This window comes from Bubalus kerabau, chromosome X (genome assembly GCF_029407905.1).
Source record: "Bubalus kerabau isolate K-KA32 ecotype Philippines breed swamp buffalo chromosome X, PCC_UOA_SB_1v2, whole genome shotgun sequence".
Taxonomy (NCBI): domain Eukaryota; kingdom Metazoa; phylum Chordata; class Mammalia; order Artiodactyla; family Bovidae; genus Bubalus; species Bubalus kerabau.
In genome coordinates, this window is record NC_073647.1 from 130,664,645 (window position 1) to 130,682,698 (window position 18,054).

At 42.4% G+C, this 18,054-nt stretch overlaps 1 long non-coding RNA gene across 1 annotated transcript; it reads right to left on the minus strand.

Moving 5' to 3' along the window:
* Window positions 1-6,687: 6,687 nt before the first annotated feature.
* On the minus strand, window positions 6,688-11,479 carry LOC129638686 (uncharacterized). Its single transcript, XR_008707968.1, has 2 exons — window positions 10,183-11,479; window positions 6,688-7,349 (listed from the first exon to the last, which is right to left on the minus strand). It is a non-coding gene; the product is annotated as an uncharacterized LOC129638686 (long non-coding RNA).
* Between the last annotated feature and the right edge of the window lie 6,575 nt (window positions 11,480-18,054).

Consider the following 18,054-nt stretch of genomic DNA (forward strand, 5'->3'; position numbering starts at 1 on the left):
TTTGGGTCTCAACCCCCAAAGGAAATTCCATATCACAATTGAGTCATACAAATTTTTTGGTTTCCCAGTGCTTTCATAAAATTTATGTTATACTGTACTATAGGTTATTAAGTGGGCAATAGCATTATGCCTCAGAACAATATAGATATCTTAAATAGAAATACCTCTTTGCTACAAGAAAAAAGATGCTAACCATTATGTGAGCCTTCACTGAGTCCATCATTTTTGCTGCTGAGGGTGTGAACATTGCAAGAGGTATCAAAACGTGACACACAGACATGCAGTGAGCAAAGGTGATGGAAACATGGAGCCGAAAGACTTGCTGGAAGCAAGGTTGACTGACACAAACTTATAATTTGGTAAAGAAAAAGAACAAAGAAAAGAAAAGCAGTACCTGTGAAATACAATAAAGCAACATGCAACAGAGTGAAGTGTGCCTGTAATTATTAAGGGCAGTTTCCAATCCCAGGCTTTGTCTTTAAACTATGCGGCCCGCCATGTGAGAACCTGGTCCCTGGTCACGATTACCACAGCCAAATCCAGCCCGCCATGCACTCAACTTATAATTACTTCCCACCGAAAGCCTTATCCTTTCCCGAGGCCCACCACTACCTTGCATCAGGGAATTCACATTTGACTGCTGTCATGTCACCATTTCCTTTACATGACAGCTGCTTCTCGACTCTATAATTTTATGGTCAGTGGCTACCTCTTTTTCTCAGCTCTCCAAGTACTAGCATGGAGTCTTCTATGAGCAGAGGCTCAATTACTGTTTAGGGAATAACTGAGCATGAGGATGTGAGCATGAGGATGAATTTCTTAGAATTTAATTTTACATTTTTGAATTAGCGAAGCATACATGGTCACTTATAATTCTGTAAAACACAGACTACAAAAGATGGGGAAACAAAATACCATCCATCTTACTTTCCCTCTATTTCTTGATCCCACATATTGCACTGCTTAATTTTTTCATATTGCCAAGGAAATAACATATTGAAATGCCAGGTTATCTTGCACCAGCTGACTAAATAAGAGTGAAGCTTTCCCATTTGTTTTACACAACAGAAAAACTGTTATCCTTAAGACAGATAAACAACAGTGTGACTCATGTCATTGGTACACTTAGATTATAAGCTTTGAGGAGCAACCTTTGAAAAGTAGCAAGAACATAAAAACACAGATTTATCTCTAAATTCCTCATACAGAACACAAACCCCAAGGAATTATACACTGACCCTCTGGGATGCCCAGTTCTATACTACATATAGAACACTGAATGCTATCTTCAGCCACAAAGTACAGAATTTGGCTCAGCTTCATTAGGTGTGGGAAGAATTGCTGGAGGAACACTGGGACATCCGCTGGCTTGGGCCCTCTCTTCCTCACCTCTCAAAGCTGTGATACCCAGGATCTCTGATAGCTGACAGAAGAGGTGGGGTTGGGGGAGGGGGAAGAAGCCTGGCAGGGTGTTCTACAGTCCTCATTCAGAGTCTCCTTCTTCGTATCTCTCAGAGTCTGACACTCCTCCCTTTTCCGAACTGTGTCCACAAGCCTCCAAACAGAGTTCACCTCTTAGAGTTCGGCAGGGGAGAAGTCCGGGAAATGAGCGCATGGGTGATGCTTTGTGTCGCCATCTTTACTGCCCCATGCCTCGTTCGCACTCGGCGCTCTCCCGGTGACTGGAGTTAGGGCCTAGGTTTCCTTCATTTACAGAATCAAGTAATCGCTTACCTTACAGAATGTCTTAGATCAAGATATACCGAAGAAATCGGCCTGAGAGAGTTGTAGGAACCTTCCCCTGCCGATCACAGAGATGAGACTTTGGGAGTTATCTTTGTTACAGGACGGGGGAATGGTCCCTGGAGTCCACATTCAGGTCCTCACCTTGCCTACAGATCAGTTCTGGGAATCCACTCTTAGCCACACGAACACGCTGAACATCAGTCCGAGCTCTTCGCAACCAGCACGGAAGTTTTACAGAGACACTTCTGGCTATGGCTGCCCTGTGCATGATCTCTGAGGGATGATGGAAGGGGTGGGGCTCTGTGGGGACCCGTCATTCAGTGTTCAGCAGTCCCTGGGTCATCCCTTAGGTTCCTCACCATGCCGTCTGTCAGAGCCCAGGACCCTTCGCACTGAGGACTTGAGTCCTCCTGCCCCCAAACGAAGCCCTCACCTCTCCGAGTCCCTAGTGGGGAATCAGGGCACTTCTCTGTGCATCTCTCCTTGACAGGGGGAGCGCCACTCCATGAGCCTTCCTCCTTGGTGGGAGAGACCCTCTCATCAGCACTGATGGTCCTCATCTTCCCAGTGATGATGGCCAAGATGCCACCCTCCTAGGAACTGGGGTTCCATCCATTCCCTCGCTGAGACCAGACAGAAATGAAGAGGCTTCTCATCCCTATAACTCTGCCTGGAGCCTCTGAGGTTAGGAATAGGGGCAGGGGTATGTAAAGCCTCCTCATTTGTGGGTCTAGTGATACTCCTTTCTTCACTCAGGGACCTCACCATGGTCCTGGCCAGTCCTGGGACCTGACTCTCCAACGTGAGATTCTCCCTCTACTGAACTGAGGCCATTCTTCTTAGAATGAGACTTTGACCTCACAGAGAACTACAAGGCTTATAAGAGGGAATGTCCTGTCTGGGCATTTTAGACCTGAGAGAAAGTTTGGGCAGGTCTCTGAATGACCTGTATTTTATGGTGGTTGTCTCTCCAGTCTCCACTTATGGGGGCCCATATTTGGCTCTCTCTTGGATTAAAAGATTCCTGGGGAACACCACATCCAAGCAAACTCTTGAGCAGTGTCCCTAATGCAAACCTTACAGTTTCATGTCCCAGACTTGATCTGAGATGGGGAAAATAACACAGAAGGCAGGGGGCAGAATGAGGTGTGCTCCCAGAGAAAAATGCTGCTCCATCCTTTTCAAAAGCCAGAGTCAGTCTCTTTTCATGACTTGTTTTAATTGATTGACAGGCATATTTTTCAAACATTGTACTGCATGTAATCATGCGTCACAAATACTGTGTTTCATTACAAACTGAAAGTTTATGGTAAACCATGCATTGAACACGTCTATGGCATCATTTTCCCAACATCATGTATTCACTTGGGGTCCCTGTTCCATATATTGTTAATTCTTTAAATATTTTAAACTCTTTCCTTATTTTATTTCTTATGGTGCTCTGATCAGTTGTCTTTGTTACTATTGTAACACACTTGTAATTAAGCTATGTGCATTTCTTAGACATCTTCTAGTAAGTGTACAATAGGATTAAAAACTTTTATAAGCACTGGGAACCCCCCAAATTCCTAATGATTTACTCTATGGCAATTTTAACTTTACTACAGTGATCTACAACCCAAGTCACAATATCTGAGATATGAGTACAATTCTAAAGGAAAAAAGCCATCCAAGATGGTTTTGTGCTATTCTTATTGAGGTTATTAGACACTGCACAGAGAGACGATCTTACTGTCACTATCATCTGTTTCTCTTCTTTATTCCTGTCATTTATTGATATAGCCTTCAAGGCTTTGTGCCTGAAGAAGTGTATTGGAATATATCCCGAGTCCTTGCTTTTATCCCAAGATACATTTGAGTGTTAAGGAACACAAGCCCTGCTTTAGGGCAAGAGGAGTATAACAGCATCGGATCTAGAGGAATTCAGAGAGGAATCTAATTCCAGGCCTATCAGTTACTAGTGTTCCCCAGCAAGGGCTCACTGCCCGATGCACCTAGAAGCCAATACTATGGAACAGGCTTTTGAGAGACAAACTTTAATCCAAGGTGGAGGAGCAAGAAGACAGGAAGTGGGGCTCTGAAATCTGTCTCCTCAATCCAGAGTTTTAGGTAAAATGAAAGGGTTTAGGGGAACTGCAAACTTGGAAGCTAATTGGCTAGTCTTAAATTAGTTCATGTAAGCTATTCATCGGAGAAGGCGATGGCACCCCACTCCAGTACTCTTGCCTGGAAAATCCCACGGACGGAGGAGTCTGGTAGGCTGCAATCCATGGGGTCACTAAGAGTCGGGCACGACTGTGCAACTGCACTTCCACTTTTCACTTTCATGCATTGGAGAAGGAAATGGCAACCCACTCCAGTATTCTTGCCTGGAGAATCCCAGGGATAGAGGAGCCTGGTGGGCTGCCGTCTATGGGGTCGCACAGAGTCGGACATGACTGAAGCGACTTAGCAGCAGCAGCAGCAAGCTATTCATGCTGCTAGAAGCCAGATTTTCCGTATTGAAGGACTTCATACAGTTCTTCCCTGGCAACATTCCTACTCTCAGAGTTTCACAGACTGAACCCTCTTGGTTCTGCAGTCATCCTGGAAACATAGGTTCCTTTTTGGCACATGCATAGTGCTGCCTCTAAAAATAACTCAAGGTTTGATTAATCAACAACCTGTTTTAAGGAGGCAAAACCACTTTAAACTGGTCAATGCTTTATGCTTCAATCCCCCCATTTCTCTTTGTACATTCTTCAAGCTTGTGGGAAATCATCCTCAATTTGGTTAATGAGTCTCAAATTCTGTAGAAAATGATAATCCCAGGTCCCAGAGTTTTGTACCTCCAGGACTGGAGTGTTACTTACGCACTGACAAGGTTGGATTAATTGGCATTTAAGAAAGGTGATTATCAAAGGCTTTTTTTCCTTCACATGTCTTTTCAGGCTATTGCTTGAAGTTTGGCGTTTTGGTGCCTGCATGGAATTTATTACTATTGGGTCATCTGTCTTGGCTCTTCCTGGCCACTCCTCAGCCCAAACTGAGCTCTGCAGTTGACTGACCAATTTCTCCCACTGTAGTACTCAAAATAGTTTACATCTTGGCCAGCAAACAGAGCCTGGATCTACTGTCTTTAAACAATGCTTGCTGCCTCTTCCCAGCCTTCATGGATTGAAGTGGACATCAACCAGCACTCTTATCAGGAACTTAAGTTCTCCCTGGAAAGCCCTTGCATTCATGGGAGCTGTAGGAAAGCCTTCAGGGCTTCTCTATCTGTGGCTCAGAGCGCTTAGTTCCTCTCTAGGGAGAAAAATGGGCAAACTTGAGGCATCGCCCCTTAATTTAGGACCCAATTCCATCTCCTAGTTTGGTTTCTGGAAAGCATTGGCTGTATGAGTTCCCTGGAGAAACCACTGAGAAGAATGGACAGTCTCAAGCTGACCAGCTTGGATCTGAGGATTCACTTAAAAAACCCTGAAATGTTTTCCCTTATTATATGTGGTTGTCAAACTGTAGCTCGAAAGGCACGCATGCTACCTAGCTTCCAAGATATCTGTCCCACCAGTTCCAAGACTGGAGCCCATTTGGTCACAGGCTCCTAATGTTTCTGCCTGGCCATGTGCTGAGGGCATGCTTGTCTACTGAAGAGGGTCCTATAGAAGTTCAGGCTCTGTCTCAGTCTCCACGTAGAAAAACTTACCTAGTGAGTGATTGCATCGCATTGAAGAAAGTGAAAGAGGAAGCTGTCTTAGACTCAGGCAGAGCTGACTTTCAGAGAGCAATTCAGGAGCACACACATTCAAACACCGATTTCCTCACTTCCTTTCTGAGCATGCTGGGGTTTAATCTGTCTGGTAGATGACCAAAATACTTTACCCCTCCAGCAGAGATCACCGACAAGCAAATCTAGATGTCTGGGCAATTTCCAGGGGAAATACATTCACTCCAAGGCCTCTATGTACCCCATGGCCTTTAAGACCACAACCAATGGCTATTTTTCCTGGTAAAATTTCATTTTTAACATCACACATGCACAAATATATAAAAGTAGTTCAGTACGACCTCCCTGCTGATACAGAATAGGATTATACTCTTCAGTGAGGAAACACCAGAATGTGGCCTTTTGTATGAAATTCCTTAGCCGGATTAGGGTGCATTCTTCTGTTTGTGAGAGGGACTTTTCCTGCTTTATACTCCCTCATCTTACATTTATGCTCATACCACAACAAGGTAATCAGGGCTGGTTTCATTAAGAATACACTTGTGTGGAACTCCAAATATCATAAGAGACTACTACAAACAACCATATGCAAATAAAATGAACAATCTAGAAGAAATGCACAGATTCTTTGAGAGGTACAGCCTTTCAAGACTAACCAAGGATGAAATAGAGAACGTGAGTAGATGGATCACAAGTACTGAAAGAGTGATTTAAAATTTTCCAATAAAATGTCCAGGACCAGGTGGCTTCTCGGGTAATTCTATCAAACAATTAGAGATTCTATCAACCTCTTCCAAAAAAAAAATACAGAGGGAGGAACACTCTCAAGCTCATTCTATGAGGCCACCATCACGCTGAGAGCAAAACCAGATAGAGAAGCACACACGAAAAAAAAGAAAAGAAAAGAAAATGACAGGCCAATATCACTGAAGAACACAGATGGAAAAATCCTGAACAAAATACTAGCGAACCAAAATAGACAGTCTCTTCAATAAGTGGTGCCTTGAAAACTGGACAGTTACATGTAAAATAATGAATTTAGAACATTCTCTAACACTATACACAAAAATAAACTCAAAATGGATCAAAGACCGAAATGTAAACCCAGATTCTATAAAACCCTCAGAGGAAAACCTAGGAAGAACACTCACTGTTTGACATAAGTTGCAGCAGTATTTTTTTCTTTTAGTAAAATGGTTTTTGATCCACCTCCTGGAGTAATGAAAATAAAAAGAAAAACAAACAGGTGACCTTTAATGAAAGTCAAAAGCTTCCACACAGCAAAAGAAACCAAAAACAAAAAGACAACTCACAGAATGAGAGGAAATATTTGCAAACAACAGTACAATAATCTCCAAAATATATAAATAGCTCATGCACCTCTGTGTCAAATAAACAATCCCATAAAAAAGAAGGCAGAGTGTATAAACAAACATTCCTTCAAAGAAGACATACAGATGACCAAAAAGCCTATGAAAAGATGCTCACCATCACTAATTATGGGAAAAATGCAAATGAAAAGTACAATGAGGTATCACCTCACACCAGCCAGAATGGTCATCAACCCAAAATCTGCAAACAACAAACGATGGAGTGTGGAAAAAAGGGAACACTGTTGCACTCTCAGTGGGAACACAAATTGACACAGTCACTACGGAGAACATTATGGAAGTTCCTTGAAAAACAAAAAATAGAGTTACCATATGATTTACCAATCCCACTCTTGGTACATATCCAGAGAATACCATGATTCATAAATATACATGCACTCCAATCTTCATTGCAGCACTATTTACATTAGCGAAGATATCAGTTCAGTTCAGTTCAGTAGCTCAGTCGTGTCCGGCTCTTTGCGAACCCATGAATCGCAGCGAAGATATGGAAGTAACCTAAATGTCTATCAACAGAGGAATGAATAAAGCAAATGTCGTAAATATATACAGTGGAATATTATTCAGCCATAAAAAGAATTAATTAATGATATGTGCAGCAACATGGATGGACCTAGGGAATGTCATACTAAGTAAAGTAAGACAGAGGAAGACAAATAACATGTTATCACTCGTAAGCGGAACCTAATTTTTAAAAAAGGACACAAATGAACTTGCTTCCCTGGTGGCTCAGCTGGTAAAAAATCTACCTGCAATGTGGGAGACCTGGCTTTGATCCCGGGGTTGGGAAGACCCCCTGGAGAAGGGAACGGCTACCCACTCCAGTATCCCGGCCTGGAGAATTCCATGGACTGTATAGGCCATGGGGTCGCAAAGAGTCAGATAAGACAGCGACTTTCATTTCACTTCACAAATAAACTCATTTACAAAATACAAACCGACTTATGGATATCGAAAACAAGCTTATGATTACCACTGGAGAAATGTTGGGGGAGGGATACTTTAGGAGCCTGAGATAAACATACACGACTGTTGTGTCTGACTCTTCGTGACTCCATGGACTGTAGTCCACCAGGACCCTCCATCCATGGAATTTTCCAGGTCAGAATACTGCAGTGAGTTTCGATTTCCTGCTCTAGGGGATCTTCCTGACCCAGGGACTGAACCCACTTATTTTGTGTCTCCTGCATTGGCAGGTGATTCTTTACCACTGTGCTACTTGGGAAGCCCACATCTACAACTAATATATATAATAGCAATAACCCCAAAGTGCCTACTGTATAACACAGGGAACTGTACTCAATAATCTGTAGTAATCTGTATGACAAAAGAGTCTGAAAATGAGTGAATATGTGTATGTATAACTGAATCACTCTGTTATATACCTGAAACTAACGCAACATTTTAAATTAATTATACTCAATAAAACACAATAGAAAAATAATACTACCATAATATCCAGCAATCTGACTCCTGAGCACATAGCCTGAGAAAATCATAATTTGAAAATGGAAGAAACACCCCAATGTAAATTGCAGCAGTATTTACAATACCCAAGACATGGGAGCAACATAAATGTCCATCAACAGAGGAGTAGATAAACATGTGGTCCAGAAATACAAAGGAATATTACTCAGCCATAGGAAAGAATGCCATTTGCAGCAACATGGATGGACCTAGGGATTGTCATACTAAGTGAAGTAAGTCAAAGACAAATATATCCTTCATATGTGGAATCTAATTTTAAAAAGTGATAAAATGAACTTAATACAAAACAGAAAACTTACAGATCCTGAAAACGAACTTATGGGTACTAAAGGGGAAATGTAGTGAGGGAGGGATATATCAGGAGCTTGAGATCAATGTACACACACCCCTATATATAAAATATATAACCAATAAGGACCTCCTGCATAGCACAGGGAACTCTAATCAATATTCTGAGATAACCTATATGAGAATAGAAACTGAAAATGAATTTATACGTGTGTGTGTGTGTGTGTGTGTGTGTGTAACAGCATTACTTTGCTATATGCCTAAAACTAACACAACATTGTAAAACTATACTCCAATAATTTTTTAAAAATAGAATACCTGGGCATATATCTGAAGAAAACCATAATTTGAATAGGAACAAGCACCCCCATGTTCCTTGCAGCACTGTTTACAAGAGCCAAGACATGGAAACAACCTAAAGGTCCATCAACACATGAAAAAGATGTGATACATAAATACAATGGAAGAATACTCAGCCATAAGAAAGAATGAAAGAATGCCATTTTCAGCAACATGGATGGACCTAGAGATTGTCTGAGTAAGTCAAAGACAAATACCGTAGTATATTGCTCATAGGTAAATCTAATTTTTTAAAATGACACAAATGGACTTATTTACAAAACAGAAACAGACTCGCAAAATTTGAAACAGACTTAGGGTTACCAAAGGAGAACTTTCTGGGCAAGGATACATTAGAAGCTTGAGATGAACATACACATACAACCAATATAGAAAATAGATAACTGAACAGAACCTCCTATACTCAATATTCTATAATAGCCTATATGGGAAAAGAATCTGGAAAAGATTGAATATATGTGTAACCGAATCACTTTGCTGTACACCTGAAAATAACACAAGATTGTAAATCAACAAATCTCCAATAATTTTTTTTAAAAGAATATCCATCTGTAACAATACCTCTGTGCTGTCACCTTAGGCAAAGGGGAAAACCCCCATCACCTCCATACAGCAAGGTTTCCAGTCCAGGAGCAAGGTGCTTTATCTCCCGATTCAGAGGACCCTCATTAATTACAGGTTGAATGAAGTCTCACCACATTCATCCCATAGCCAACTCCTACTAGCCAATCCCAACACATAAAACAGTCAGACACAGACAAACATAGGCAATTAAATCCAAAGGCCTGGAACCTTAAGCCAGTGTTCAGAGCTCTAACCCAATCATTTGAGCACCTCAGTAGCGCTAACCTCTGACATTGTCCTCTTAGGTTGGGTCTTTAACCCAGGACTGTAGCCTTAGGATTCGAATCAGACAGAAGAAACTCTCCTAGGTGGGACTCTAACCCACAGTGGTATTGTCGTTCTTCAATCAATTCATCACATCTGACTCTGTGCAACCAAATGGACTGCAGTATACAAGGCTTCCCTGTCCTTCACTTTCTCCTCAGGTTTGCTCAAACTCATGCCCACTGAGTCAGTGATGCCATCCAACCATCTCATCCTCTCTTAACACATAGTCCTGATGAGATTATTAGACTACAGGCACATTCTAACTTCATATAGCACATTTAGTAACAGGCATATTTTAAGGAGTTTACTCACCCCAAAGATGTCTGATCCAGGAGCTGTTTCCTTCCTTAAAAGTGAAAGGAGCCCCAGAAGCCAGAGGAGCCCAGAGTGCCATGGCTAGGAAACAGGAACCTGAGAGCCAACTCTCTAGACAAACTCAGTATAGGTGACACTCAGGGTTGGTGTTGAAGGCCCACCAGGGGCTATAGTGCATCAAGCAGATGGTCACAAGTCCTAAACCTCAACAAGGCTGCCCAAACTCACGGAACATGGGCTCACTGCCCGATGCTCAGAGAAGTCAACACTTATGGCAAGAGTTTTAGAGAAAAGAGCTTTACTGCAAGGCCTACAAATGCAGGACGCAAGGTATCAAATCTCTGTTCAACCCAGGAGCCTGGGTGCAATCTAAGGGGTCAGGGGAATTTCTAACTTGGAAGCTAATTGGCTAGTCTTCAATTAGTCCCTTTTCGCTACTTAGGTTACAGGAAGCCAGGTTTTCCTCATTGAAGGAGGTCTCACTTTGTAAATGGCCGGGGGCAATATTTCTCTTCTCTGAGTTTTGCAGACTGAAGAGCTTGGCTCCGGGGTCATATTGAGGTCATGTGTTCCTTCTTGGACACATGCAGTTCTTTCCTTGTAAAATGACTCAAGGTGTGATTAATCAACAATCTATTTGAGAAGGTCAAACCAGTTTAAGCTGGTCAGTTGTTTCACATGCTGTTTCACTAGCCCCCTGAACCCCAGCACATTACCGAAACTCCTAGGCAAAGAAAATCTCAGTGAACTAAATGTTGCCTAGCAAGGAAAATCATGTAACCTTCACGCCAGAGGATGTGACATAGAATGTGCTTGAGGTAGAATCTTTCCCAGTTGGAAAGAACTCAGAGTTCTTAGAAATTTTGTCATTGATCAGTATCTTCCCTCCCAGATACCCTTTCATCTAAATAATGAATATTTCCACGTATTTAAGTACTAACAAAAATCTAGAACTTGCCTAGAATTTGCCCAATTACACACAAGATAAAAGAATCAAGTAGGTCCTTAAGGAGAGGTCTCTGGCTCCCTCAACTCAGTGTAAAGGTCACCAGTCCAGGAGATTGTGGATTCTCTGAGGCCCTCCATCTGAGGATCTGACCGTGCTCACCACTCCCACTGTCTGGAGTAGCCCACCAGGCAACTTCCCTTGAAATGACCTCTCGCTGAAGGCTCTGCGTTTTCCTAAGGCTCTGAAGCGAGACTGTGTATTAAAAAATGGAGATATCCGTTTGCGGACAAAGGTCCCTGTACTCAAAGCTATGGTTTTTCCAGTAGTCATATATGGATGTGAGAGTTGGACCATAAAGAAGACTGAGTGCTGAAGAACTGATGCTTTCAAACTGTGGTCTTGGAGAAGACTCTTGAGAGTCTCTTGGACAGCAAGGAGATCAAGCCAGTCCATCCTAAAGGAAATCAACCCTGAATATTTATTGGAAGGACTGATGCTCAATCTGACTGCAATACCCTAGCCACCTGATGCGAAGAGCTGGCTCATTGGAAAACACCCTGACGCTAGGAATGAAAGATTGAGGGCAGGAGGAGAAGGGGGAAGCAGAGGGTGAGATGGTTGGATGGCATCACTGATTCAATGGACATGAGTTTGAGAAAACTCTTGGAGACAGTGAAGGGCAGGGAGGCCTGCTGAGCTGCAGTCCATGGGGTCTCAAAGAATCAGACACAACTGAGTGACTGAGGATGCACACACACACACACACACACACACACCACTCCATGATATGTATATATCATATATCTATCCATTGATACATCAACGGACATTTAGGCTGCTTCCCTGTATTGGTTATTGTGAATAATGCTGCAACAAATACAGGAATGAAAATATCTCTTGGAGAGTCTAATTTTAATTTTTTTGGATTAAAACCCAGAAGTGGGCTTGCTGAATCATATGGTAATTCAATTTTTAATTTTTTGAGGAACCTCAATACTGTTTTCCACGATGGTTGCACCCATGGACATTCTCACTAACATTATAAAAGAGTTCTCTAAATGCTTGCACTTAATCATCTTACTCTGTCCTGGAGAGGGAGCAAGACAATCAACTTTTCAAATGATTGTTGTGGTAAAACCACTTAACATCAGATCTACTCACTTAAATATTTAGGCACACAATACAGTAATGTTAAATATAGGCACAATGTTACCCAGCAGATCTCTGGAATTGCTTCATCTTGCATAACTGAAACGTTATACCAAGTGAAAAGCAACTGCTCATGCACATGCACATGCAGTCACCATGTGCAGTGATCTTGGAGCCCCCCAAAATGAAGTCTCTCACCGTTTCCATTGTTTTTCCATCTATTTGCCATGAAGTGATGGGACCGGATGCCATGATCTTTGGTTTTTGAATGTTGAGTTTTAAGCCAGCTTTTTCTCTTCTCTTTCACTTTCATCGAGGCTCTTTAGTTCTTCTTTGCTTTCTGCCATAAGGATGGTATCATCTGCGAAACCGAGGTTATTGATATTTCTCCCTGCAATCTTGATTCCAGCTTGTGCTTCATCCAGCCAAGCATTTTGCAAGATGTACTCTGCATATAAGTTAAATCAGCAGGGTGACAATATACAACCTTGATGTATTCCTTTCTTTCTAGTTGACGTAGCTATAAGTATTAGCTATTGTATTCTTACAATAATGTAAGCTAGAGAAAACAAAATGTTATTAAGAAAATCTTAAGAGAAAATATATTCACAGGACTGTATTTATCAATATTGTAAGTTTACAGCATGCATTTGCAAGAATTGTCTGTAATTGCCTTATTGACAATATTATATATATTGTCATATAAGGCAATATATATATTGCCTTATATGACAAAAAGACTACAGATGCAAAACACTAAATATCAACAATGAAAAAATAATGTGAAAAGCAATTCGTAGTTAGTTACAGGTATAATGATTCAAGCATCGATAATGAAGAAGCAGCAATATGATTGCTTTATAGTAGACTAGTGTAACGATAGGATTGCTTCATGGTAGCCAAGCATATATAGTAATGAATGGATGGCTAAAAATTTTTATATCCTATGCTATTTCAGTCATATTTATAATAAAGTGCTGAAAATATTTTACTTTAAGAGAAAACACTTACCTGTGATGACAGGCTGATGTGCCGTTTATCCATTCACAAGAGAGAGATGGGACAGTGTATAGTAATAGAATTCTATCACACCACATTTTTTTTTTTTCAGAATTAAAGGCAAATGTTTAATGAATCATGTTCAAACACAAGCTAGTCAGTGAAGAACTTTAGGTTCAAAGGGCCAGATGTTCTACATCCCTAAGAAACCGCAATCAGCTTCTCAACCTGATTGAGTATTTTCACACTGTATCTTGCTGCCACAAAATTAGTTGCGCATTTTTGAGTGTTGATCTATCACTAAAAGCACACCACATTTGAGTGACGGGATATTTGTCTTTGTCTGACTACACTTAAGGAGAAGTCGATGGCACCCAACTCCAGTACTCTTGCCTGGAAAATCCCATGGACAGAGAAGCCTGGTAGGCTGCAGTCCATGGGGTCGCTGAGGGTTGGACACGACTGAGCGACTTCACTTTCACTTTTCACTTTCATGCATTAGAGAAGGAAATGGCAACCCACTGCAGTGTTCTTGCCTGGAGAATCCCAGGGACGGGGGAGCCTGGTGGGCTGCCGTCTATGGGGTCGCACAGAGTCGGACACGACTGAAGCGACTTAGCAGCAGCAGCAGACTTCACGTAATATGAAAATTTCAAAGATGTCCATTTTCTCCACTTTTACTCAACATGATTTCAGAAGTCTTAGCCGTGGCAATCAGAGAACAGAAGAAATAAAAGGAATCCAAGTTGGAAAAGAAGTGAAACTGGCACTGTTTGCAGATGACATGATACTAGACATAGAAAAGCCTCATGTTGCTGCGAGAAAACTACTGGAGCTCATCAATGAATTGGTCAAGTTGCAGGATACAAAATTAATACCCAGTGATTTTCTTAATGACATATGGGAAAGCACCTGTTGCCTCTTGTTTGCAAAAGCTGCTTCCCCTATTATTTAGATATTTTGAAGTCAAACCTCTTTCTGAAATTATCAGATCATCCTTTGCTGGCATTAAATTTTCCAGCTTTAGATCCTTCACCCACTTTTGCTTTACGTTGTCATAATGACTTTGCTTTTTCCTCAATCATGTTCGAGTCTATGGATATGCCTTGCTTATAGCAATCCTGCACCCACATACAAGCTATATTTTCAATACAAGATAAAAACTTATTTCACAAAAAGCACAAGTTTTTCACACCTGCTGGTGTAGCTGCAGTGATGGCTTCATAAAGTCCCTTTTCTTTTTCTTACAGTGGTCCTTATGCTGGATTCATTCATCTTGAAATGGTGGCAACCATGACTGCAGAATCAAACCAGTATACAAGGAGCAACTCAACTTTTTTGTATAATGTCATGACTTTCTCTGCTTCGTGAGAGCACTTCCAGCACCACTAGGGGCACTTCACATGAGTCCTATTGTGTTACTCAAAGTTTACAGTATCGTACTAAACAGAGTAAGAAATAGCTGTGAACCACTGGTGATCACATTTGCTGAGATAACAGTTTAGTATAGAAACTATTCATCATAGATGAATAATAGTGCTATTCATGATCCATAAGTGCGTGTGTGTGTGTGTGTTGTTCTTACCCATTTCAAGTGCAGCTGATCTAAGTTGTATGCTTACCTGTGGTACTGCAATTTCTTAATTGGATTCTGGACCTTCTATAAAGGTTATTTTGCTACTTATATACTCTTAACATCTGGGTTGCTGAGGGGAAACAGGGGCTGGGAATTCCCGTTCCACTGTATTGCAGATGCCACACAGACAAGACCTTTTTTTTTTTTTTTTATTTCCCAATAGGAACAATTTCACTCACTGTCCATTATCATTGGCAAAAAACTCCCAATTCTCTTGTCCTGTCATCTTGTTCTGAACCACAAAAGGAGATTCACGGATTTCTGACTCAATATAAAAACCTTTGTACGTATACTGAAATACAGCAATAAATGGGATATACTTTGTTCATAAACACAAATACAGAAGTCAAATTAACCTTCAATTACAAGAAGGGTATTTCAATAGTGCCACAAAGAAAGCCCTAAACAGAAAAAGATACATCTCCCAGTTACTGAGGTCAAGCAAGAACAAGACAAGACATAAAATGTGTTCCCTTCAGATCCACCTTGGCACTCAATTACTTGGAATACTTACTTTTCAACCATAAGATGAAGGATCTTCCCTGGATGTCACTATGTGGGAGGAGCTGGCAGACTTGGTTCTGGAACGTGCCCTGCCCATGGCGGTAGCGCTCTTGTCTTTCTCAGCTCTCAAGGCCTCTCTCTACCTCATCCCATGATGGAATTCAGGACCCCTGAGGGCTGACAGCAGCAAGTGGACACTACAGAACCCCAGTGGTTCTGGGTGGCTATTTCTTTCCCTTCTTTTTAAGGGGCTTCACATATATATTTGACAATTCCTACTCTGACCTGAGATTGCCCTCCTTAGACCAAAGGTCTCACGTCCCTGACAACTGTACTGAGACAACAGAGAAAAGAGATGTTCGGCTTGAGAGCTCTGGCTGAAGCCTTCTTACACCTAATAATCTGGGGCATTGCATTCCTCAGTCCAGTTGCATGGGTGTCTTCCTAAAGGCCCTTGCCCCTTTGATTAAAGCCTTCTTGGGAAATGCCACATCCCTGAAAGGCCCTGAGTGCTTTCTCTACTGCGGACCTTGCAGAGAAGGAATCCCTGTCCTAGGAGTGATAAGAGATAGGAAATCCATGGCATAAGTAAGGGGGCCCAGGCAGAGACCTGTGAGGGAAACAAAACGTGGTAACCTGTCCCTTCTCTCCTTCAGCCAGACTTCTCAGGCAATCTCTGTTCTAATAAATAAACTTTATATTTTAGATCTAATAGATATTTTTTATACAAAGGAATGGCTGTGAGATGATGTTTTTGAGTCCCTTACTGATCTTATAAGCTTATCTGCAAGTTAAAACGTTCAGATCTTTTAAGATGTCTGAATCCTCATATGTATGGACAGATGACCCCCTTGTCAGCAAATACTATCTCTTTTTTCCTCTCTTCATATGTCACATTTATTTTGGCATAATTATTATTATTATTGCTCTGGCTATGTATTACAATCTAATAGTTGGACCCGAGAGTCCCTCTTCTTAATGCCTCATACATTTCACAGTAATGAGAATAAAAAGGGAATTAAGGGCACAAGGTCAGACCAGGCTTGCAGGAGTGAGAGGGTGAGCTTTAGACTAACTCAAATCAAGGGACTATGGCCATCCCTGTCACTTAAACAGCCATGGAGAAGTTTGTCACATCATTCAACTCTCTGAGAGTGCCTCGGGCTCTTTAACCGTGAAGGGAGTTTGACAAGCCCTGTCTGGAAGGACTGCTGGCATGTGGTGGTAACTGTAAAGCATCTGCCACAGTGCCTGGCAGGCACCTACCATACCCCTCCCTTCTCAGGACTGGTGGCTATACTTTGCAACGAAGATCTCACCTCCCTTAGGCCTGATATAGGGCTTCCCTGATGGCTCAGCAGGAAAGGATCCGCCTGAGATACAGGAGCTGCAGACTCAGTCTCTGGGTCAGGAAGATGCCCTGGAGGAGGAAATGGCAACCCAGCCTAGAATTCTTCCTTGGAATATCCCATGGACAAAGGAGCCTGGCGGCCTACAGTCCATGGAGTCACAAGAGAGTCAGACATGACTTAGCAATTCAACAAGAAGAAGGCCTGGTATAAAGAAGTGAGGGAGAGCCTTGCCTGACAGTCTTCCCCTGAGCTTTCTAGAACTGACATCAAAGGGGAGGGCATGACTCTCCTTTGCTCCCTCTATTCAGGGATGAGTAGGCCCCTCAGTCTCCACTCGGGCTTCACAATCTGACTTCTGGTGGGGCCTGGGGAATCCCCTCCTTCTTGACCTGAGGCCTATCTCCTCATAGTAAGATCGATACCTCCCTGTGATCCTGGAGGAGGAAATAAGAGTGGCCTTATCTAGCCACCCCTACCCATAGTCTCACAAGAATGAAAGCTGTGGCAAGCTCCTTGGGAATGACAGATGGTTCCCCTCAGGGGCCCAAATCAGGGTCCCAAATTTGACTCTCAGCCAAGCCCAAGACTCCCCCTTCTGTTGACATGGGAACACCACCATCTGACCAAACCCTAACTTTCCTGCTACTCCTCCCTCAGAGCTGAAGGGTCCCTTGGCCTGGTAAATCTGCCTGAGGCCTACTAGGCTGAGAGTAGGGAACATACTGTGTGGCCATCCTGGTATTTGTGTTCCCACGTTCTTTGCTGTCCTCACCGTCTTGGAAAGAACCTGGAAATATTCCCCAACTGGAAACATTCCCTGACTTGCCTTAAAGCTTCTCCACCCAGGCCACTAGTTTCCTGATCCCTGAGGAAGAAGAGGAGTTTGCCTCACAGGCCCACCACAGACCATGGTCTTCTGAGGTTAACAGGAGTGGAAGGAATATGTTCTGCCCCCACTGTGTTTGAGGCGAGGGGTCTTTTCAAGAATTCAGGGTCTTTACCTTGACTTCTGGCACAACGTGGAAATCATCCTTCTGCTGAGCTTCTGCTGCTCCCTTTGATCAGGATGAGGTTCCTTACCTCCATGTGATCCTCTGGGAGGAAGTGAGTAGGACTCACCATGTCACCAGGCCTAAGTGGCACAGTGAAGGGAGTTTGACAAGCCTGAAGAATAAGTGAGGCTATGCTAAGGCTTATAGGCTAAGCCCACCAGTTCTGAATTCCTCTGTGTCTGAGATCAGAAGGGAGTGCTGTCCCAGTGACCACCATCCCCCATATTC